A 24,088-nucleotide genomic window follows, 5' to 3' on the forward strand; every position below is an offset into this window, starting at 1 on the left:
TCAAAGCAGAATTCAAGGGGTTATAATTATTATTCCACTTCGCATTTCCAAAGAAATCATGGCTTTAATACCAACCCAGTTCTTACAGCTACCCCTCTGAGACCCCCTCCATGTAAGTTTTAAATGGACCTCAGTCACTTTCTTGGTTACAGGACCTTCCCTCGATACCTTATCACCTTTGCACACCAGGAGATAGGAGCCTGGCTGTCTCGTTGGGGGGCGGGGGGGGGGGAATACCTCCTGGCAGGCAAACACTACAAATCCCAGGACCCCCTGCTGCAGAGGCGCGTGCGAGAGAGCGATCCGCCGCAGAGGTGGCTGGGAGCTGTAGTTCAAACCTTCCTCTTAGACTCCCGCTTGGGAGAAATAGTTTCCTCCTTTGGCTGGCGTCACTCGTGTGTGTGTGTGTGTGTGTGTGTGTTTGGGGGAAGAAAGAGGGGGTGGAATTGGAACGATCGCTTCAGCATCAATCAGCCAGGCGGCGCATCCAATGGGAGAAGCCGGGGGCGGAGTTGGGCGGGGATGAAGGATGGAGCCTGCGGTGGCCACGGCGGCGGCGGCGGCTGGTGCAAGAGAAGCGACGCGCATGGGTAGGCTGTGTGTGGAGCTGTTCAGCGCAAAGGTGCTGAGCCTCGCTCGCGCTTAAGGAGGCTCCGCCGGCTGCTGCTGCTGCTGCTGCTCCCTTGGCTGGCGGCATGGGACCGGGATCCGGCTTCCTCCACTGCCACGCACAGTAAGCGATTGCACCTATGCAAATATATATAAAAGTGTGTATGTGTGTATACGGATTTGAGAAAGGGAGCGATCCAAAGGGATCTTGCTTTTCGAGTGGCTGCTCTGCTCGCCTTCCTGCTGTTGCGCGCGGGTGTGGAGTTCCAGCGTGGGGAAGGCGATCTGGAGTAAGGAAAAAGGGAACGTGGTCCATGCTGCTGCCCCTCCCCAAGCGCCTGCCTCTGCTGTTCCGGAAGGGTGTATGTATTCATATCCTTTGTGTGTTTGCTTAAGCCTCGGCGCGCACAGACACTCCTTGCGTCCAGAAGGCACTGCGAACAGGCGAGCAGATCGCGGCTTCATTCCTTTTATGCACTGAGGCGGGGTCACGCGAGTGGTGGCGAGACTGAGGATGCCCCCACCTCAATTATAATTTTTTAAAAAAAAGAATAACTTGAGGGGTGCGCTGAGTCGCTCCACAAGTCCCTGCAGGCACATCTGCGGGGAGATAGTACTATGCGGGGTGAAGCGTGGAGTAGAGTCACTACTACAGCCATAAGTAGGAGGCGGTGGGCAGCCCAGATTGCAAAATGGTTCCCTTGCATCGTACAGTCCGTCTCACCAACCTGCCTCCCCCCACCCCTCAAATCTCCCTCAAAATCTACGGTTAATTTTATTCCACAGATTAATATTTTCTCATTCAGCACTGTTTGACTGAGGTAGGTGGGTGGAGAGAAAGCTAAGCTGGGTTGGGCGTTGATCCCTCGGAGCAGAGAGGCGGTGGGGGAAATCCAGCGTGGCTGTGCTTATGGCCGAACGGCAGACCTGCCCTCTCCTTTGTGATTTGGTTTTTCCTTTTCTTTCATTTTTTGCTACTGTCTGTTGCACACCAGTGGTTCACGCCACAGACTTCTGTGCCGAGCGACAGGGCTGGCTGTGAATACTGAGCAATGCCATATGCCACCAAGCCAGGAACATTGCCTCTGTGCTGATATCGCACCCCTCTCCCGGACTCTCAGTTCTGGTGCCCAGATCAAGCCTTTGTCCCGCACCGGGTGGGTTGTGCTGCTCGCAGTTCTGGTGCTGGGTAGATTATTGTCGCCTTACGGTTTTCTCAGTCGCCAAGGAGTAAAAAGAGGTCAGCAGCACAGCAGGGGCGACTCGGCGAAGTGCTTATCTGGGCGTGGAAAACGAGAGACAGAGAGATTGAAGTTTAATCAAGGAGCAGCATGCTTTCCATGCCAATGAATCATGGGGCCACGCAAATACCTCCTATGATTTGCCTTTGGCTGTGGGGGAAAGAGATGCAAAACTAGCAGAGAAGCCCTGCCTAATCCAGGAGGGAGCCAAACGCAAACCAATTAGCTCTCTGCCATATGGCTTTGTCTTTCTTGCAGCCTACCTCTGGACTGTTCTATCCAGGATGCCCATCTGACAGATAATCTGCAGCATGCACTGCACTGGAAGTCAAAAGTACTCAGAATATCTGTTGATAAAATGGTCAGAATAAAATGTGTATCACAACACTAACCAGCCAGGACCCAGAACAAAGGTGGTTTATTTCAGGATAAGCTGGTGGGTGTGTATCTGTATCTCTGTGTGTGTCTTTTAATAATGTCAGCCATTTTTATTTGATTTGATTGTTGCATGAATGGTTCTGTTTGCCATTTTCTTTCTTTTTCTTTTTAAAAAAGCAAAGCTCTGTGCTTCTTTTGTTGGTGTGTTTGCCCATTTGGCTCTCTTGTGCAGGCTTCTCTGCCTGAAAAGCTTTCCTGGCAATATTTTGTGCATGCCCCCCCCTTTATTTCTGGGATCCTGCAGGAACAGAGTCAAGAAGATTTCATATCCAGCTGGGCATTTTTGTATCTGGCAGCTGACGTGTGTTCAGAATGTGCCAGTGTAAGAGCATCTTGGTCAAGAAGAAAGGCTTGCAGATCAGTGAAGGAACACAGAAAGGGGAGGCCCCTTTGGGGTTGGTGTCGTGTCCTTTATGTTTCCAAATACTCTTTGGTAACTTACTGAATCTGGTCCTTCTTTATATACCTTAACTGCCTTGTTTTACCCATGATTACTGTGGTTGGGTTCACCACCACCTCACCCCTTCTTTCATGCTTCTAGGGGGAGTGGAGAGTCTTGGCTCACTGTAGTAGCATAACACTTAAGAGTATAACTGTGAGTGCAGAACGGGGGGGGGGGGGATGATAATCAGTCCAGGTTAAATAAATCCATATAAAGGGCTGTGGACTTTATTGTGTGCTTAAGATGCCAATACCAATGTTCAGATGTTGGGGGGGGGGGCACCGCCATGTGTAGTAAAATGCCTGCTGTATAAAAGGATAACTAGGTATAGCATAGTGTCAATAAATGGAACATTCCTAGCCTCTGAGTCAGGCATAGGCAAACTCAGCTCTCCAGATGTCTTGGGACTACAACTCCCACCATCCCTAGCTAACAGGACCAGTGGTCAGGGATGATGGGAGTTGTAGTCCCAAAACATCTGGAGGGCGAGTTTGCCTATGCTTGCTGAGTTGTCTCCAACTAAGTTCTACTCAGAGTAGACCTACTGGAATTGATGTACCTAAATTTGTCATGTCCATTAATTTCAGTGCGTCTGCCCTGAGTAGACTTCAGTCGGAGACAACCACCTGTCTTTTTGACCCCTTTCAACAGAATGAATAAGTGTTTCCCCTCAATGCATCCATTTTAGAGAATGGGATTAATCAATATATAGAGCATGATACTCTTAATCTCAAGGTCGTGAGTTTGAGCCCCACATTGGGCAAAAGACCCCTGCATTGCAAGGGGTTGGACTAGATGACCCTCATGGTTACCCTTCCAACTCTACAATTCTATGATTATTGTTTTATACTGTCCGGGTGGCCACCGTTGTACCTGTGGGTTCGTTACAAGGAGTAGCTTAGGAATTCAACCATGTAGTTATTGAAAGTAAGAAATCAGCCTCCAGATCTGTCACTGTTTTGACACTTTACGGGAAGCAGGTATATAGTTCTTATGCCGCCCACAGAAGCATAGGAAGTTGCCTTATACTGAATCAGATCTTTGGCTCATCTAGCTCAGTAATGGCTACACTGACTGGCAGCAGCTCTCTGGGCTTTCAAACAGGGAAGTCTGTCCCAGTCCAACCTAAAGATGACAAAAAATTGAACCTAGGACTGTCTGCATGCAAAGCAGATGCTGTACTACAGAGCCACAACCCTCACTGTACAGAAAATAGAGTCAGCTGAGAGATAAAACAGAAGAGTAGATCTCCCATGTGGCACTGGGCTTTACTGTTTCATGCTACCCAGCCTTTCTCAACCTGTGGGTCCCCAGATGTTGTTGAACTACAACTCCCATCACCCCTAGCTAGCAAGGCCAGAGCTCAGGGATGATGGGAGTTGTAGTCCAACAACATCTGGGGACCCACAGGCTGAGAACCACTGCTTGAAATGGAGGGGAGGGGTGTCAGTTGTATAAATGCCATACACACATTAAATGCACTATTCACGCCTAAAATTAGCATGTCAAGGAGAAGGTTCTAGGCTTGTACTTTTTGACCATATCTTAATTAAGAGGTAATGTTTTTTAAGTGAAGATGTTTCAAACACGAGTTTCGCCTCCCCCCCCCGCCCCCACAGACTGCAGTGGTACATCTCGGCACAAGGGTTCTGCTCATCTGGTCCAGCTCTTAGAACCACTTTCCCAATGTGTCTAATGGAGTGCTTGCTGCGCCCACAAGAGCAGCTCCCAAAACACTAGAGAGGAGGGACATGGTGCCTTTCAGGTGTCAATGGACCTCAGCTCTCACCAGTCCCAGCTAACATGGCCAGGGATTAATGGGAAACTGGGAGCCCAATAACATATTGAGAGCCACAAGTTCCTCACTCTTGCACTAAAGGGACATCTATAGGCACATATTGCCACTGTCACTGGCACCCTGGTCACATCCATAATGGACGTATGCAGGGGTGTGTGTGGAATACACAGCACATTTATGTTGTATGCATGCATGTTGAGGGAGGGGTGCTCCCATATCAGGGCTGGCCTAGCACATTTTGCCGTTGAGCCCAAATGGAAAGTGCTGCCTCTCCCACCTTGATACTGACTCTTCCCCGGCCCCTGATGCAAGCTCATCTTTTGCTTCCACCCCAACTGCTGAGAAAAAGGGGAGAAAAAGGAGGCCTGAAAAAGAGGCCGGGGTGTGTGCCAGTGGCAGAGGAGGATGTGAGAGGGGGGTAGGAGGCAGTGGAGGAGGTGGGCAATGAGCAGCTTGCTGCTTGGGGGGCCAGATCTGCCTCCCCTCTCAATGGTCCTGAGCCTGCCGCCCTGAGGAATTGCTTCTGCTTTCTTCATGGGTGGCTTGCCCCTTTCCCATATTGTTGAATATGGGAGTGAAGAACGCTCAAGTAATTTCCAAGTCTGAGCCCTGTGAACCCAGGCTCCGTCAAGACCTGCCCTTGAACCCTGTTTAGGCAGTAGGGTGGGTCATAAAAAACTTTTTTAAAAAATGGCTGCTCCAAAGGTCTTATCTTACTACACTAGGGATTATATAGCTATATCTGAAATTTCATGCATATCAGTTAATATCTCGACCTTCCTCCACAAAAATAGCTGTTTACTTGGCCGTTTTCCTATGTCGTGAAGGGTGAAATTTCAATTCAGTGGAGCAGGGTCAAGATATTAACTGATATGCATGAAATTTCAGATATAGCTATATAATCCCTAGTGTAGTAAGACCAGACCTTTGGAGCAGGCATTTTCAAAAAATAGTTTTTTATGAACCACCCTATCAGGCAGTGGTTTTAGATATGCCTGCAGCAGCATGCTACAAAAGGCAAAGTTGTTGCTTTCCACAGCTGTTGCCTCGGTTAAACAACTTTCCCCTGGCGCACACCCTGCCCAAGAGACATAGCTGAAAGGCAGCTTGCTGCTCTCTCTCTTTGCACTCAAGGGAGCCTCCCTTATCACTTTAGACCTGCTCAAGGAATTCTCCTTTGTAGGTTTGTAGTGGCTTCAACAGTTTAGCAGCTGGGTCAGGGCTAACCACTTTCCCCCTCCTGTTACTGACTTAACAAATCCCGGTCTCCCAAGTAACCTAACCCAGCAAGGAACAATAGCAGATATAAACCTTTGTTTTTGTTTAAGCAAGCTTGCTGCACCCAGACTTGTGAATGTGGTATGTTATTTTAATACACCATTTTGTTTTATGATGCGTATGCTAAAAACTGCTGGTTTTATTTATATTTTGGATTTTTTAGATTGTTTTTAACATCTGATTTCATCAGTAGTTAAAGAATAAAACAAAATAAAATGCAAGCACAAAGCCTGCAGCTTGCACAGAATGTCACATGCAACATTACCTGCCTAAAACTGTGGCTGTGTGCTCAGTGCAATGTCCCTCTCCTCTGCACCCCAGCTACAGTTCTCAGGGCTCACTAGAGAGAAAGAATGTCTATTAAAGCAGGATGTTTTGGAACCCAGTCCCATGTTGCTAAAGAGGCAGATCTGAAGAGTTTAAGGCCACTCGTTTGCCCTTGCAGGCATCTGTTTCTGCCAACTGAGGAGGACACTAAATGCATCTGATGATGTAGACCAGCCTTTCGTAAACTTAGGTCCCCAGATGTTCTTGAACTACAGCTCCCATTATTCACAAGCACTGGCCATACTGGCTAGGAATGATGGGAACTGTAGTCCAACAGCATCTAGGGACCCAAGGTTGAGAAAGGCTGATGTAGACTCTAGTCCACCAAAGCTTTGCCTGTAGGTCTCCAAATCAGTTTGCAAATTCTTTTTTTTTTAAAAAAAGTCATCATGAAAATTCATCAGCGTTGCAATCCATCCCCCCCCCCCATATGTATGTTTGTATGTTATTGTCATCAATATATCCATTTTTAGGCTCACTTTACTGGAGGGTATCCATTTTTGTACATCTAACTGGGCTGGAGAACTGCATTGCATTGCATTATCTTGGAAAGTGCTAATTTCAAAGGATGCATTTCCATTTGCGTATTATTATTTTTAGTGCAAATTAGTTTGATTCACATTTAATTCCAATTTGAATCAAATTTCACTCCCATCCCTACGCCAGATTCAATGGTATTTTTTGTTGTAGCAGACTGATTTGAAAACCCCTCTGAAAACCATGATTGCATTTTGCATAGAACATCCTCTGCGCGAGAGATGGTGGGTGCTCTGATCTTTTTGTTTTCTGCTTTCATTTGATTAGAAGGTCTGTCTCCAATCTTATTTTTAGCTTCGCAATTTTGCCACTCGACTATCATATTCCCAGGACTTCAGCAGCCCAATAGATGAACAAGTATTTCCTTTCAGTGTTTACAACTGAATGCTTCCCTTGTTGCGCTAAAATACAGGACAACTACATGACAAGGGAATGTCGCTGAAGCACTTTCCGTGCTAACCTGATTGAACAAGGAAAACAGAATCATACTGTTGCCCAAGGCAGGAGACACATTAAAAAGAAACTTCAGGCTACGATTCTAGATACACTTGCTAGGGAATAGGGTTATTCAGACTGGAGAGCCATGCAGACATGGAACATTTGCCCAACAGCCACTCCGTGTGATGATGAGTTCATATGGGTGGCAGCCTAATAGGCTTGATCTTCAGCATTATTTTATAGATTTCCCTCATCTGTTAGGCAACGTATTTTGTGTGTGTGTGTGTGTGTGTGTGTATGTACGGACCTATATATTCTCACACCAGTTTTGCAAAAGAAATCCTGCAAACACCCTCCTTTTGCAAACTTTCTCCTTTATATCTCAGTGTTCTGGGGAAATGATCAGCTGATACAGCAAAGACAACTCTGGCTACATGGTTACTTGGGAGTAAGTCCCACTGAATTAAATAAGATTTACTTTGGAGCAGAGATGCACGGGATTGAAGTGCTGATATTACATTTTATACAGTAGAGGTTTGATTCCAGGGAGAACTATGATTCCTGTTATCTGTCTGCCTGTCTATCATCTGTCTGTCTGTCCATCTGCCTGTCTATCAATATTCTTCAGGGTGTCTTTTAACCAACTGATTAATCAATCCAGTGAGCTTGCAATGTGCATTTCTAGGAATCATGGGAAGCTGAGCAAGGCATACCTCAGTGAGTTCCCTGGTGGAAAATGACTTTGCCTCACCATGCACCTCTGCAGGAAAGGGGCCAGAGACTAGGGGAAGGCTTTTAAGTAATGCAGTGCAAAATACTGGGAGGCTGCCCATATGGACTAGAACCTTACAACCTGATAATTATTTCATTATCTGTTCATTTACTTACGTAGTTACTTATATTCATAGCCTGCCTTATAAACATTTGTTACCTGGGCAGCCTACAGAATGAATACAAGATAATAAGTACACTCCACACACAACTTACACAGGAATGAGGTTCCAGTGATAGTGTGCATATCTTGGAACTGCCCCCACATGAGCTATCTTACCTTCTGGAGGAAACACGCCAAACAAGTCTTACCTCACAAGCAAGGCAGCTCTCTGGGCTCTGAGACACTGTCAGGAGACATTGCAGGGCCATCTGAGTTCCTGCAAAATCTCTTCAGAGCCTTCAGAGCCTGTGCAAGAGCCTCCCAGAGCAAGGCGGAGAGCTTAAAAGTGCCTTCCGTGCTGGGAAAGCCCTGTGCAAAAATAGCTTTTAAACCTTCCATGCACCTTCCATTGCACCTTCCATGCCTCAAATCTGCGTGATTTCAACTGGCTGATCTTCAGCCAGTTAACATATGGGAGTTGCGAGTCTACTGCACAGCCAGAGCTGGCCTGCCCATGAAGCGGGGTGAAGTGTGTGCCTCAGGCGGCAGAAGTGCAAGAGGTGGCACTTTGCCTGCCCCACTGCCTCCACCAAGAGCAAGCCGTTCCAGCACAGGGGCGGCAGGGCCAGAGGCAGTGATTCCCATTTCTCCTCAGGTGGTGAAACAGGTGGCTGCCTCTGTGTACAGCCACAATACAACATTTGAAATCAGAATGCAGCAGAGGGCAGCAGAAAATAAAAACTAGGCTGAAACAAATTTACTAGTACACAACAGATTTCAAAGGCGAAGACAAATTTTAAGAGGCATAGAAATTTTTAAAAATGTATTTATCTCACATCAAGTTGACAACAAGATAGGCACTAGGCCATTCTCTCGCAATCCAGTTGCCACCACGGACACCTGCAAAAAAAGGAAGAGAAAGGTTCAGAAATTGATGGATCCTAAAGAGAGATCTTTATCAGATACTGATGTGAAAATTCAGAACATAGGGGGGTTGGACTAGATGACCCTTGGGGTCCCTTCCATAATTCTATGATTCTATAAGCAGAGTAGTTCTTTGATTTCCTATGTTCCTAAGTGAGGTCCTAGAATAAGAGATGTTGGGAAATGCTATTGTACATTCATTAGGGAAGTTTGCCCAAAGCAAGATGGACAGAGTCGTATTTGATTTACTCTAGCCCTCCATGAGGACTGTCATTTTACTCTCAAAAAAGAAAAGAAAAAAGCACCCATGTGAGGGGCTGGCTTTATAATTTAAGGTCTTGTGGCAACATCTATCCCAGTCTGCTTGCTAAACAAATGCTTTGTTAATATGAAGCAGTAAACAGAAGGCCTTTCATACCCCTAAATCTACTACAGCAATAACAGTGACTTAGAAAGTATGGCTTTTAAGTCCAAACACTGGCATACTGGAGTCATAATTTAAATGTAAGTAATTCCTGAGAGGGATATTTTTGCAAAATCGAATCCAAAACAGGGTAAGGTACTGCAGAGACAGCTTCTAATTCTTCTTTCAATGAGTTGCCATTACACTGCCAGGGTGCCATCTCAATGAAAAATCAAAATTAGAAGCTGCTCATGTTTCAAAGAGGTTTGTGGTGGTCTCAGGATTTTGCAGAGGCTGAAATGGACAGGTTCATTCATTTCAGTGGGCCTGCTCTGAGTATAACTTAGTTGGATACACGCAAGCCATATATTGAACAGAATTAGCTTTTATTATTATTATTATTAATTTTTAAAGAAAAATTTTCTTTTACAAATTTAAATAACACATTCGTATCCAATATAATACAAGATTCTTTTAGACTTCCCCCCGCTCCCTCCACAATCCTCATAATTTTAAATTTGATTCACATTTCCTTTATAATTGTATTGCCAGTTAATAAATCTTTACAGCTCTTTTCCCTCTTACAATACCCTTTCTCCTCACAAAGCCTCTTTAAATCCAACTAGCGTTGTCTGTTCATCACAAATATCTTCCAGATAAATCGTAAACTTTCTCCAGTCCTGTGTGAACTTGTGATCTTTTTGGTATCTAATTTTTCCTGTCAGTTTATCTAATTCAGCAAAGTCCGTCAGTTTCCGTCTCCATTCTTCCAATGTTGGTAATTCTTCTTGTTTCCATTTTTGAGCCATTAAAATTCTTGCCGCAGTCACTGCATATTGAAAAAGTTTATAATCACTTCTATTAATTTCTCTTCCTGTAATTCCTAACAAACAGTGCAGCTAATTCCTGAACAGAATTAGCTTTGGAGTTATACATATTGTTCTTATAATTTCATATATAATCTGCACCATTTGTCCTTGATAGCTCATTGCGCTTGGGCGATCTCAGAATGTATGCAACAAATTTGCATTATCTGCTGTACATTTCCAGGATTAAAATTGATTTTCTGCATAGAGTTTGTTTAGCTTTGTAGGTATCAAATTGTGTCTCCCTAATTGATACATTTAATGAAGTTAGACCATATTTGTAGATGTGAGAGGAGGAAATGCCCTCTCCACTGTTTACCTATGTAGATCAGGGGATGAAAAGTTGTTCTCAGCATGCACAGAGTTGTGTGGAGATGGTCTTGCAGCATTTTAGGTGAACTTAAGCAGAAGTCCCACCAGGCTGTTTCTGGGGCTACAAGACTTCCCTTGTGGAAACAGGGGGGGCGGGGGCAAAGGAGATCAGTTTAGAGATGAAGGAAGAATCAGTTTTAACAGATTTATACACAGAAGCTGGTGTTTCTGATCCATCCAAGTTCTACCTATACGGGGCTACCTCTTGCATCAAGTACTTGCTTATGTCTGTACATCATTGTAAAGAAAGAAAGAAATCCTGACTACGTAAGTGCAAAATGACACAGAAAAGGAATATGTATATTAGATACATATAAAATAGTCAAGCCCCATGCAGTACTATATTTCTGCTGCATAATTTTAGAAGTATAATTGCATAGGTATTTTTATGCAGTTATATGTGTTATTTATGTGCTGGTTACTGCAGGAAACCTGAAGTGTATTGGTGTGTGTGTGTGTATGTGTACGTAATATTAAAAGTATAATAATGTATATACGTAATATATGAGAAATTTTAGCATGTGTGGATAAGTGCAGCACTGAGACTTTCATCCCTAGAGCAGCTCCAGGTGGTGTCTGATTGATGGGGACAGGAAATGCAGACGAGGCGTCCTTCCTGCTTTGGCTCATGTGGAGCAACACAAGAAGAAGAACCTACTGGACCAGGTCAATGGCCCATCTAGTCCAGCATACTGTTCTCACAATGGCCAGCCAGAAGTCTGTGAGAAGCGCCCAAGCAGGACTTATGCACAACAGCCACTCTGCCTGCCTGTGGTTCCTAGCAACTGTGATTGAGAGGCCTACTGCCTCTGACAGTGGCTGTGGATTAGTTGCCTAATCCTCTGTGAACTTGTCTAAGTTAGTGGCCATCACAGCCTCCTTTTAGAGCAAGTCCCACAGTTTAACTATATGCAATGTGAAGAAGTCCTTTCTTTTTTCCATCCTCCCGAATGTTCCTTCATTCAGCTTCATTGGATGCTCAGGAATCCCATGCTATGAAAGAGGGAGAAAAACCTTTCCCTGCCCACTTTCTCCACGGCATGGATAATTTCATAAACTTCTGTCGTACTGCTTCTTATCTGCCTTTTCTCTTAACTAATAAGCCACAGGTGCTGCAACATTGAACAGGGACCTCATTGGAGGGTTCAGGGTGCAAGAATCAGCATTTGCAGCTGCCATAGACGGCTCCCTTAACGTTACACTGGGAAGTAAAAACCACTTACTTCCTGTCTCCCTGAAATAAAATAGAAGCCAAATCCATGCATAGGGATGTTTCACATGGACATAATAACCAGTTATTTACATGTTTACCTACTTTATTGTAAGTCCTGCCTGGAGGTGCCAGGGATTGGGACCTTCAACATGAAAAGAAGGGGATACCATGCAGCTATGGCTCCTTAATCAAGTGTAACGCTGTGTTTTAAATTCTGAATTTTAAATTTGTTGTAACCTGCCCTGGGATCTGCTGGTGAAGGGTGGGTAAATTCTTAAACTATTATTATTATTATTATTATTATTATTATTATTATTATTATTATTATTATTATTTATTAATTAATGTGTTATTGGAGCAGTTAATATAAGTATATGTTAATGGCAATATGGGAGGAAGTAGATGCTGGGTTGGTATTTGGAGACACACACACACACATTTTCCATAAAGTGGAGAAGTAAGACATGTTCAGAAATTTTATTTTTTAATTAACAGGAATTAGACAGCTTTGGCACAAAGACCAGAGCAAGGCATTCCCCAGAAGAGGTTTATCAGCCTGATGTATAAATGCTCAAGATATAATAATAATCTGTATAATATGCACTAGGCTTCCAATTTAGGTTAATTCCTAAGCAGTGAAGTCACTCTGTTTATAGCTTGCTATCTTCAGGAAAATGGTTTTTGACTGGTCTAGAATATCCTGAATAGTCTTTTGCAAATGAAACTATAATTTTTGAGGATTTCTCATTTGGAGTGTGAACAACTGCTACTTTTTTTTTTCTTAACAGGCTTTGCTCTTCTCATTTTTCTCACATCTTTTATTGATTCTCTCCCCCTCCAAGCTTTGTCCTTAGAGCAAGTGGATTATACTAAATGTATTTCTCATCCTGAAGGCACCTCAGCAGTGGGTCCTCTGTGCCTTATACTCTCTCTGCCTGAATGTAAAACTAGACTCTGGATGATAATGTTTAATCTGGTACCTTTGGCAATTCACACTATCATTCAGCATATGGCTGGACACTTTTTGGCCATGGCTGGAACGCACCACTATTCCCATAACAAAGGGCCATCTGAATCATTCATTATACATAGCAATTACATTTTCTTCTTTTTGGAATGTTTGCTGTGGCATGTGGACATGCATAGGAACATAGGAAGCTGCTTTATACAGTATCAGACCACCTAGCTCAGTATTGTCCATACTGGTCCAATGCCAGATCCTATGGAGAAAGTGGCAAGACTGGAGGCTGGTCAAAAGTTGCCTCAGCACAGACAGTTCCCACTTATTCCAGCAAAGTTTGCAGCCAGACTGAGGCCTTTTATGCTTCTGTCTCCAGATTACCTCTTCCATCTTCCACACCTTAAACAGCCTGAAGATGGGTTTTCCTCCTCCTCCATTCCATAGTCTCCTTCTGGTGTGCTCCTTTCGTCTCAAAGCTGGTGATCACAGAACCATAGAATTGTAGAGTTGGAAGGGGATAATCTAGGCCAACCCCCTACGATGCAGGAATATGCAGGAATATCCCCATATGGGGATTGTGGTGGCATCAGAGGGGTGCCAGAGCAGCCCCCCACTCTAGGTCTGGATCACTCCTAGATTCAGAAGTCATGAAAGCTAGTGAAAGAATTCTCAGAAATGGTTTTGGGGCAGGGGAGTTGGCTGAAGGCACCAGCAGAGGGAGAAAGAATTGGGCCTCTACACTATGAATTGAGGGGACTGAGAGCATGTTGGCAAAGAGCAACCCCCAAAACCTGGAATCAATGGTGCTCAGAGTGGTTTTAGCCTCCCCAAGTACCTGTTCTGAAGACTGTTCTAAAAGAGTCTGAAAGATTACGGTATGTGGGTGCAACATGAAGATAGAGGTAGAGATTGGTGAATCTCTAAATTTCAGTTTCCCTCATTTTCCCAACCTTAAGCTTTCTGCTCATTTCCACATCAGTTTGTGATCACGATTAAAAACAAAACAGAACTCCGCATGAAAATGTGTATCCATTTTTGTGTGCATTTCACCTGATCGACACATTTTTATATGTAATTTTGCCTTTTTTTGCAATAACGCAGTTGAAGCAGTCAGTTGTCCCCATCCTCCTTCTGCCAAGTTGTTTTGGAAGACTTCTGGACTCTGGCGGCACTTGACAGGAAAGGTTTTACCTGCCCCTTGGAGCGATCCTTGTTCGCAAAATGGCTTTGCATGATTAATACCTTCTTCTCTCCAAGCACCAACTATTAGGGGATCATAAAGGCCTTTTGAAAACCAAACACCTTGGCGCTGTGTACAAAGCCCGCTTAGCGGTGCGAAAATGAGGCCCAAAGAGCTGCGGCGGCTTCCCAGTGGCCCTTCCGTCATCTCTCGGGTTTCAGATGTTGCTTTAAACATGAATAACTCTTTCTCCCCCACCAACCCAAGTTCCTTTTAAACCTTTGTGCTGAATATTATTGAAGAGCTCTGAACAAAGGGCAGAGGCTCTTGTCTAATGAGAGGAATAGTATCCCGAAGGATTTTGTCTGATGGAATATTCATTAGGCAGACTGCCAGCTACAAGGGTCCTTTGACAATTGCTGGGTCCCACTAAATTTGGATGCAACAAAGATTTTGTGCTACTTCTTAGCATGCAGTAAATGAATCCTTGCCTGCTTTTGTTTTCCCACAAAGAATGGGGAGTGTCACAGAAACTGGAGCTTTCATAGTGCAATCCATTGACTGAGGTCAATGAGACTTATTCCCAGGTGAGCGTGGATACCAGAGGTCAGCAATCTCTTTGGTCCTGGGGGACATTTGCCAATGGGAGAAGCTGTCATGGATGCTACACTTACATTGCAACAAAGCATATACTGCCACTGATTCTATGGACTATGCTAGAGTGCCTCTTTCAAGCCAAATTCCAGGAAAGCCTTCCACACTCACAGCAATTTATGGGAATACCATTAAAATAAACAAAAACAAAACCCAGACAAAAGGAATTATATAAATGATTTGAAAATAGCAGAATATAGGTTTTTAAAGAATAGAGACATGCTGTATGTATATGTGCATTGCTAGTACCTTAATATGCATTGATAAAACTTCAATACCTCCCATCAACAAAAATTATCTCAGGGTGATTTACTATACACACACACACATACATTAGATGCAGATAAACACACATATAAAACCAGCCAATCTTTAAAAAAAGAGTCAACAATATGTAAAAAGCACTTCAGAATCTTGAGCCAATGCTTTTTTAAAATATAAATATGTTATGTCTAAAGATTGCAATGGTGGCACCAGGTGAGCCTTTTAGGAGAAGTTGGGACACTACAGCTGATCAGCCATCTTCTTAGTTGTCAGTGTCTTCTGTAAAACATGTGATTCTGTGTGACCAGTAAAGTTCCGTGTTGGTCACAATGTGACATGTAGCTCAGCGCTGTGTAAGGAGATATTTACCAGCCGACATCAAACGATCACAGCTAGTAACACTAGAGGAATTTGTGAATTCCAGTACAAACTGAAATGATCTGCTCTGTCATGGGGTGCAATTGGATGGGATCATTGCATTAATTTTCCTGATTATAATGCTAGCACTTCTAGCCCAGGTTCTAATGTTCCTTTTACACTGTATTAACTACTACATTATGGAACTGTGACATTTTGATCAATACACTGTCATGTTTTAAATGGAAAGAAAGAACTGTACTGTATAGATCAGAACATGATCCTGAATTTTGTCATGTGGAATTGCAGTGTGAAAACTCCTGTAATTTTCCAGGTTAATGAGGTTGACCCTGTAAGCAAATAACACAGAAATGAGCATGAAACTTCTGCTAGATTCCACTCCTTTTCCAGAAGTGGCTTTTACATTGTGCAAAAGGTCACGTAAAATGTAGAAATTATCAGCTAAGGAAACATAGGGAAAGTGTGATAAAGTGCTGTCCAGACCTCACTATGAACACTTTGCTTCAAAATGGGTGCTCAAACCCTTAAAATGTAAGTTCCCTGTGAGAGACCAGGATGAAGATTGGCAGATTTTGTTCAGGGGGAAAAGGGAAACTAAGCTAAGCCTGCTTCAAAACATGCTTCGATATCTCCTGAACTAGTTCCTAACCTAAGAACCTTCAACCCACCAACTGCTTTAATCCCAGCTGGGCCTTCCCTGACATTCCCCCCTCCCATAAACTTTCACCCTGACTCCTTGACTTTCATGCTCCATCCTTCATGCAATTCCCTCCTCTTATCCAGTCACACTCCAGAACACAGCACCTCCTGCACTAATATGCAGATTGCAACCTAATTATCCATGGGCTTCCACCATTCTGGGAAGTTCCAATGTAATGTTCAGCTCAAAAACTCCAAGTCCATTTAAAAGACGTATTTGGAGAGGCAACACATTTACGAATGTGTATTTAAATGTGCTCTTTTTGTGTGCACATTATTGCCGAATTGAGCAGCATGCCTACATAAAGAAGAGACATGGCCTGGAATTAGACTGATTCAGCTACCCCTAATTACAGTGACAGGACCCAATTGGAAAATAACACAAATAAAAAGTGGGAGGGGAGCAAAGCTGGAAATGGCTCCTAGGTTTTGCAGAGGGTGAAAATGAATTTAGAAATAGGCCTGTTGTTTTGATTTTGCTGTATTCTTAACCTGGGCAACACGTGTAGTGTTTGCTTGGCCATATAACTTCTGTCAATCTTTGCAAAGGAACATAAGATGAGAGCCCCATAATTGGATCACACAAAAGACCCATCTGGTCCAGCATCCTGTTCTCACAGTGGCCAAACAGTACACTACAATATCCTCTTTGAGGTGAGGTGAACAGAACTATACACAGTATTCTAAGCAGGGCCACACCACAGATTTGAATAATGACATTATGATATTGGTAGTTGTTTTTTTCAAAGCCTTTCCTAATGATCCCTAGAAAGAAATTTGTGTTTTTCCCAGCCATTGAACACTGGGTCAAAATCTTCACCAAGCTGTTCAGAAGAATAGATCTCTGGCTTGCAGTAGTGTGGTGGGACAGAGCCATAGATCTGCCCTTCTGACATGGGCATTGCTGCAGCTTACATCAAGGGCACTGGCCTCATGCAATGGTGAGGATCTTCTAATGCATCACCTAATATACACATGTATCACCTAATATACACTTGTATGCAGCTTTGCCTAAAATGTGCATTTAAAAGCAGCCTTCCCAAATGCTGTACATTATTCCCACTAATGTAAGCATTTTATGCACTTTCCTCTAATATATTTTTGTGTGTTTAATATATATTTATTTAATATTTATTTGATATATTTATTATTTTTAATTTTTAATATATTAATATGTATTTAATATATATTGCGTGCATTTTTTGTGTGTTGGAAGATTGCAAGATTCAGGAAAGTGCAAGTTTGAAGGATAGCTTTGTTTTGGTTTGCAAATTGGTTTGGTAACTACAAGTTATGCAGTCCGAATGACTTTCTACCCCATTCCCACATACAAGTGCGACATGTTTATTTTTAAAATCCATGCTTCCGCAAGTGTGAAATTTCTGTCTGTGGTGTTGGATCCGTGTTGACTCCTTCACATTTTAACTTGTAAATTGTGGCTTGATGTTTCAACCTTCGAGGGATGAGCCTGCGCATGTGCGAACCAGTTCTTAGATTAGTTAATTGCAGTTTCCCCTGTTTCTGTTGCCCAACATACTACTGAGATGAGATCTCTGGGGATAATTGCTGCACTGCCCTGTTATTATGCTTTGTTTGAAATGAGAAATCTTTAAGTGTATGTCAGGGCAAACAGTGTTCTGATTTGCACAGCACCTTATGAACAAACAGACCCATTTGAACAGGGGGTGGAGTGGGGAAGGGAACCATGTAATTATGCAAAAGGAGCAACCTTTGTGAACAAAGCTACATAGAATACACAGCACAGACACACTTACCAATGACTTACAGTGAGAGCTCGATCTAAGGAATCGTATCATATTTATTTTGGTCAATGGTCCACTTTGTCCCAGTGCTATCAACCTGACCAAAAGCAGATTCCAAATGTTCCCCAGGAGGACTTTTTCCCAGTTCTGTAACCCATGGCTGGGGTGGGGGAGAAATTTGATTCTGCTTGCATTTAAATCTACCCAATTCAAACTTTCCAGAACAACATACAAACCGAAGCATAGCCATTATTTGAAATTTGCCCTTCTCCAGCTTTTGCAGTGCACGGGATGTGTACAAAACTGAATGCATGCCTAAACATACATATATTAGTGACAGTGGGAGAGGGTGAAAACAACATGGCATTCAAACAACAAATAACCATTGGCCATGCTGGTTGGGTTGGGGCTGACGCGTGTTGGAGGCCAACAGCATCTGAAGGGCATCATCTTGGCCAGTCCTGCTTTACATATTCACTGAGAGAGGCCATTGGCCTGTCAAGCCTAGTGCTGTCCAAGGTCTCTAACAAAGGTCTTTCTCAGCTCTGTTGCCTGAGGTTCTTTTTAACCAGAAATTCCAAAGATTGAACCTGGAATCTTTTGCTTACATGTGTTTGCTCGACCACTGAACCATGGCCCTTCTTACTCCAAAATGCCTGTTTTATTTAGATTGGAGTATTTGAGAAAAACATTTCCCTTATGAAGCTCTGTTATCTTTGGTTAAAAGCAATTTGCACTGGAGACTATTCATGAGATAGCCCAGTATGCTGTCTTCAAGAATTATGTATCTCTCAACCCTGTGAGATTCCCTGGCTAAAGTATGTATTTTTTTTACTGATTTGAGATTCCCCCCTTCTTCTGCTATGATTTTCAGTGTGAGCTTTGGAAAAACTGGCACTATAAATTTTTGAGAAGCCAGTGCTTCCTTTCAGTTCCTTGGTGCCCCTAAAGCCACACACACACACACACACACACACACAAACAAACAAACAAACACACAAACACACTTCCTCAGCTACCATACAAGCTATATTTACAACAAATGTGAATATTTTAGTGTGCATTTGGGGAGTGCAGTAGGAGCTTGCTTTGACTCCAGTGGTTTATTGCTGTGTGCTACTGATCTCTGTGGTGCATCCACCTTACCCTTAGAACAGCTGCAGAAGTCTTGCAGCACCTTGAAGACTTTTCTGTGGTGAAACCAGACTAGAATTGTCTGCCATGACATCCTGCCCTCCTTCAGCAGACACACGGATGGAAAAGAAACGTTTTGTAAACTGCTGAGCCAAGCGGCTATGAAATGTAGGTCAGTTCTGTTTTTCTACAAAGCCCAAATGCATGTAACATAATTACACAGTAACCATTCATAACAGCAGTCGCTGGTGATAATCTTGCTAGCTATAGCATGCTAATTAATTTAACCACTACAGTGGGGGATTTCTGATGCAGTCTGAACCACACAGAGTCAGATTTACTGATGCCCTCTAGTTCTGCAGTTTACATTTAAACCTTGCGTTAAAGCTGTCCTCGTATGTTTTGCGAGTGTTAGCTGAGTATAATTATTTCTATACAAAGACGAAGTTGGCAAATGTTTAGATGGAACTTGCTTGGCTCCATGGCCAATAGGCAGGCACCAGTGGCAGGTCTGCGGCTGAGATGTCACCTGACCAGGTTTAAAGAAATTTGATCATTGTGTTCCTGCCCCAGCTGGGATTTTTTCATTCTTTTTTTCTGTTGCTCAATCACAGAAAAGATAGGCCTTTCAAAGCTGCATATATTTAAATGAGGAGCAGTGGAGAGAAAACTCCCAGGAAAACAAAAGTGGGAAGCCTCAACAGAAGTAATAATAATAATAACAACAGAAGGGAAGTAATAGCTTCACTCTATTCAGCCTTGGTCAGAATCCTACCTGGAGTCTCGCATCCAGTTCTGGGCACCACAGGAAGGAAGGATATTGACTAGCTGGAACATGTGCAGAGAAGGGCGACCAAGATGATAAAGGGGCTGGAAACCAAGCCTTATGAGGAATGGTTAAGGGAATGGGATATATTTCACCTGAAGAAGAGGAAGGTGGTGGATTCTCCTTCCTTGGAGCAGACGTTGGATAGCCATCTGCCATGGATGCTTTAGTTGAGATTCTTACATTGCAGGGGGTTGGACTAAATGACCCAGAGGATCCCTTCCAATTCCACAATCTATGATTCTTGGCTAAAAATAAACAAAAAAACTATTATTGCCTTTAAAAAAAGAAATCTCAGTGCATATAAATTGGAACCATCGCTTACTGCAGGACTGTAATAGAAATCTTGTACACAGAGGATCCCAGGTTTGTAGCTGTGCTCTAAGAAAAACAGTGCATGGAAATCACACATAAATAAAGGCCAACTTTGGAGTTAAAAGAAAAGATATTTACCCATGGGCAGGACCTGGGTGCAGATCCAGGTCAGGTGGGGCTATGACTGAATCTTGTGGGTCATGGGAGGATCGTGGGTGGAGCCTGTAACGAGTCATGGGTAGTGCCTGGCAGAATCTTCATTCCGCTGATTTTTCAGACCACAGTACTGGTTACCGGGTAGAATACTGTTTTGCTGGCTAGTCTGGTACAATATGTCTTTCCCCTGTTGGAAGCAGTATGCCTCTGAAAACCAGCTGCTGGGAATAGCAAGTGGGGAGAGTGCTGTTATATGCTCAGGTCCTGTTTGTGGGCCATGTGTAGGCATGCAGTTGGCCAGCATGAGAACAGGATGTTGGACTAGATTGGCTTTTGGCCTGATCCTTCATATATTGACTAGACTGGCAATCCTTCATCCAAAGAGGGCAACCAGACAGCAACCCAGAAAAGAATGCAGCCCATAGAAGGTTTCCCAGGAGGAAATGGGCCCTTGGGCAGGCAGGTGGGATTCTCCCACCCCTGATCGAGTGGATGGAACACTTTTCAGATCGCCTTTCATATTCTAAATAGAACAGAGAGTTTCTCCTTCCTAATAGGGGAGAAATTTGTTTCAGTTCACATTTAAAGGCTACTCATACTTTCCAAAATTGTAAGTGAATTGAAATGTACCCATTCTTCAAAATTCACACTGAATTTTGCAAGGCACTTCTCCAGCCATAGAATGGGCACAAAATGCATATACTAGGGTAAAGTGTGCATAAAAATGTACATATTAGAGAAAATAATATGCAAAAATGCATTATATTGGGGGGGAATGAATGCACAAATGTGTACTTTGGAAGAAATTTGCCCTAAAATGTTGGAAAATCTTCATGACTTAAAAAAAGTCTCAGATTTATGTGGAATTGTGAAGAACTTAGTTGGAGAAATGAGAAACCAAAATGGGCAGCTTCACCCATCCCTGGTTCTGTTGTACAAAAACTGACTTGAGAAAAGGAATGATAAAAATGTTCCATGGTCTCTATGCCATCAGTGATTCACTGGAAGCAGCTGTAAACTAGGAGTAATTTCACCCCGACTGGTGGTTTAGAAAGCATATGGGGGCAGGGGGAATACAAGCCTCTGCCGCAGAAGCAATAGCCTAAAAATGGAATCGCAGGCACAAACTATTTTTATTGACATGACATGATGACAAACCAAAATAGCCTCCGGGGACCGCTTTGTTAGAATGAGTGGATGCTGAGGACAATGATTTTTCAATGAAGCTAGCGAATTTGCATCTGTCCTCAAAAGGATGGAGGCATTTCATAAGTGTTCCCTGCCTGTATCAACAGCGTTGTCTGTGTCCTCCTTCCAGCAAAGTGCACGACAACACCGTAATTGCCTGCTCCCAAGAGCTTCCATTGTTTTGTAATTTTGCAACGTCCAGAAGCGACCAAGGGTGTCCACAAATGAACTCGGCAAGGGGTGTGGGGGAAGTGTGCCTGGTGTTTTCCCCCATGCATTTGTTGTTCCGTGGCAGACAACAGCATTTGATAATGAAGGGAAATGCCAGCTTCACTCGTGTGATCTGCAGGAGGCGATGGCACCATAGGGTGGTAATGAGGCTCACTCCGACACGCCTGTGGACTTGGAAAGAGCTGGCTTTGCAAAGAAAGCGCACCACTCCAGTGTTGCCAGGATACAATTTGTGCATCGTGTTTCAGGACACATGAGAACTGTCAGTGTGGTGCAAGAACAGAGGTGGGACACCTGTGACCGTCCAGGTAGTGTTGGACTGCAACATCCACCAGACCCTGCCTGCATAGCCAGTGGTCAAGGATGATGGGAGATGCAGTCCAGCAATATCTGGAGGGCCACAGGTTGCTCACCCCTGGGATACAGGAAGGCTGGGGAACATGTGGCTTTCTCCCCACCCCTGCTCTGGAAGTAAGCCTTCTGAGGTGTAGGATTGAAGTGTGCTTCCTGTTTATAATTCAGTAAAAAGAAATTAATGTGCCCCTGTTAAGAGATGTTTGGGGAACTTTGCTGTATAGACTTAATGGCTATATTATACAGTGGTACCTCTGGTTACGAACTTAAAACTGAAACCGTTCTTAACCTAAGATACCACTTTAGCTAATGGGGCTTCCCACTGCTGCCGCCCCACCGGCGCACGATTTCTGTTCTCATCCTGAGGTAAAGTTCTTACCCTGAGGTACTACTTCTGGGTTAGCAGAGTCTGTAACCCGAAGTGTTTGTAACCCGAGGTACCGCTGTACGTTGGACTGTATGGTGATTCTATATAACCAACGGGTATCATTCATGTAGCACAATTCTAAGCATGTTTACTCCTCAGTGTGCTACACTGTATTCAATGGAGGTTACTCCCAGAAAAGTGTGCAAAGGATTTCAGCTATGCCTGCCTTTTTCCAACTTCCTCCTCCTTCATTCCACCAAAACACGATAGGGAGGAGGATGGAGACAAAACCATAATTAGTTGACTCCACCTCTCATTGGCTGTGGCTCCCCCTACTGTCGGCCTCCCTGTTTTTCACCCTACCAGTCCCAATGGGCAGCAGCCATTGTTGAACCAAGGGTGATATCTGCGACAACCACATGCCTGTGGGAAAGCAGCAAGTGGGATTCGAGCACAAGAGCATTCTCCTCTCCTGTGTTTTCCAGCAATGGCCATTCAGAAGCATTAGTGCCCCCAACTGTGGAGGTAGAGCTAGCAGCGTAGCTGGCCGCTCAGGTGCTGGGGGCGGCCCGCACGTCCTGCAGCCGGAGGCGGGGTGAGCCGCCCATGGATGTGGGGCAAGCCACCCATGGATGCGGGGTGAGCCGCCCATGGGGGTGGGGCACGCTGTATGGAGCCTCTCCACTGCCTCCCCCTCAGCTGTAGGGCGGCGGAGGGAGAGGCGGAGGGCAGACGCAAGTCCCACGCTGCTGTTTCAGACAGCATGGAATCTGCAGGCGCCCAAGCCACCATGTCACTCCCAGGAGAGATGCGTGGCTCAGGCACGCTACAGGCCTCGTGGTAAGTGCCGGCCCTCATGGTGTGGTGCCCAGTGCCAGATGCATTTTGTTAGGTCTGTTGATTGAACTAAAAAGTTTTGTGAGCCCATTTTTTTAAAAAAGACCCTCATATTTTTGTCATTTTGTCACTCCCCTCAGTGATGACACCCCGCTTCCTCCGCCAATGCGCAGAGCATAGCCATTGTGGCTAATAGCCTTCAATAGGCCCCCCCCCCAATCCATGTCTAATCTTCTTTTAAAGCCTTCCAGGTTGGTGGCCATCACTGGCTCCTGAGAGAGTGAGTTGCATAGTCCCCTATCCCTGCTATAAATGTTGCTGTAAATGTTTCACCTGCAGCTAACTTCACAGGCGTGGCGATAGTGAGGTTAAGCAGGCAGTGCTGTGAAGGGCAATGTCAAGAGATGATGTAAATATTTCAAAGAGCTTGCTAACTTGGAAAAAAAACCCTTCATTATCTTGAAAACCAAAACCCAAAGCCATATTTCAGTTCGACAACTACATACATATTTCCCTGGAAGCATATGGTATCCCATATGGACACAATGGCAAACAATGGCAGCCCACTCGGTCCTTCCAGAGGGATGGAACATAACACAAAGAACTGCTGCACAGGAAGATGATCTGAGTTTTCCCAAACAGAAAGTATATAAAGCAAAGAGTTGTGCTGCTTGATGAGGCGACTATGTGAAGCTTTTGTTTCACAATGTAGTAGCCGAGTCAGATAATGCTGGCAGCTGTAATATTTTTATGTACAGAAAATGTCAGTGACGCATGCCTTTCAGGACTGAAGATGCTCAACCAATGTGTCAGGCAGAAATAAGCCTGTTTTTTGGTGTGGGGGTGAATGAAATGTAGCAAATCTTCCCTAAGGCAGGTTTGGGTAATCAAGGGCTCCATGGCTGAATAAACATGGTAAGGATTTGGGTCAGGAAATGAGTTACTATGATTTTGCCGCTCAGACTGACCCATTTACAAGGGAGCCATACTGTACTCAAGGCATATCACATGCTATAGTGGG

At 44.0% G+C, this 24,088-nt stretch overlaps 1 protein-coding gene and 1 long non-coding RNA gene across 3 annotated transcripts in view; both read left to right on the forward strand.

The window, feature by feature from the left end:
- The first annotated feature begins 544 nt into the window (after positions 1-544).
- SMPD3 (sphingomyelin phosphodiesterase 3) overlaps positions 545-24,088 on the forward strand; it is a 251,449-nt gene continuing 227,905 nt past the window's right edge. For both annotated transcript variants that reach the window (XR_014158881.1, XM_081871572.1), the window contains exon 1: positions 545-733. The gene's annotated coding sequence lies outside the window, so the exon portion shown is untranslated. The remainder of the gene's footprint in view (positions 734-24,088) is intronic.
- The window catches only part of LOC309347251, a 154,812-nt gene continuing 150,344 nt past the window's right edge, over positions 19,621-24,088 (forward strand). Inside the window, exon 1 of the long non-coding RNA XR_014158884.1 lies at positions 19,621-19,689. This is a non-coding gene — a long non-coding RNA (uncharacterized lncRNA). The remainder of the gene's footprint in view (positions 19,690-24,088) is intronic.

The sequence above is a fragment of the Podarcis erhardii genome, assembly GCF_964252035.2.
Source record: "Podarcis erhardii genome assembly, chromosome: 7".
NCBI lineage: Eukaryota > Metazoa > Chordata > Lepidosauria > Squamata > Lacertidae > Podarcis > Podarcis erhardii.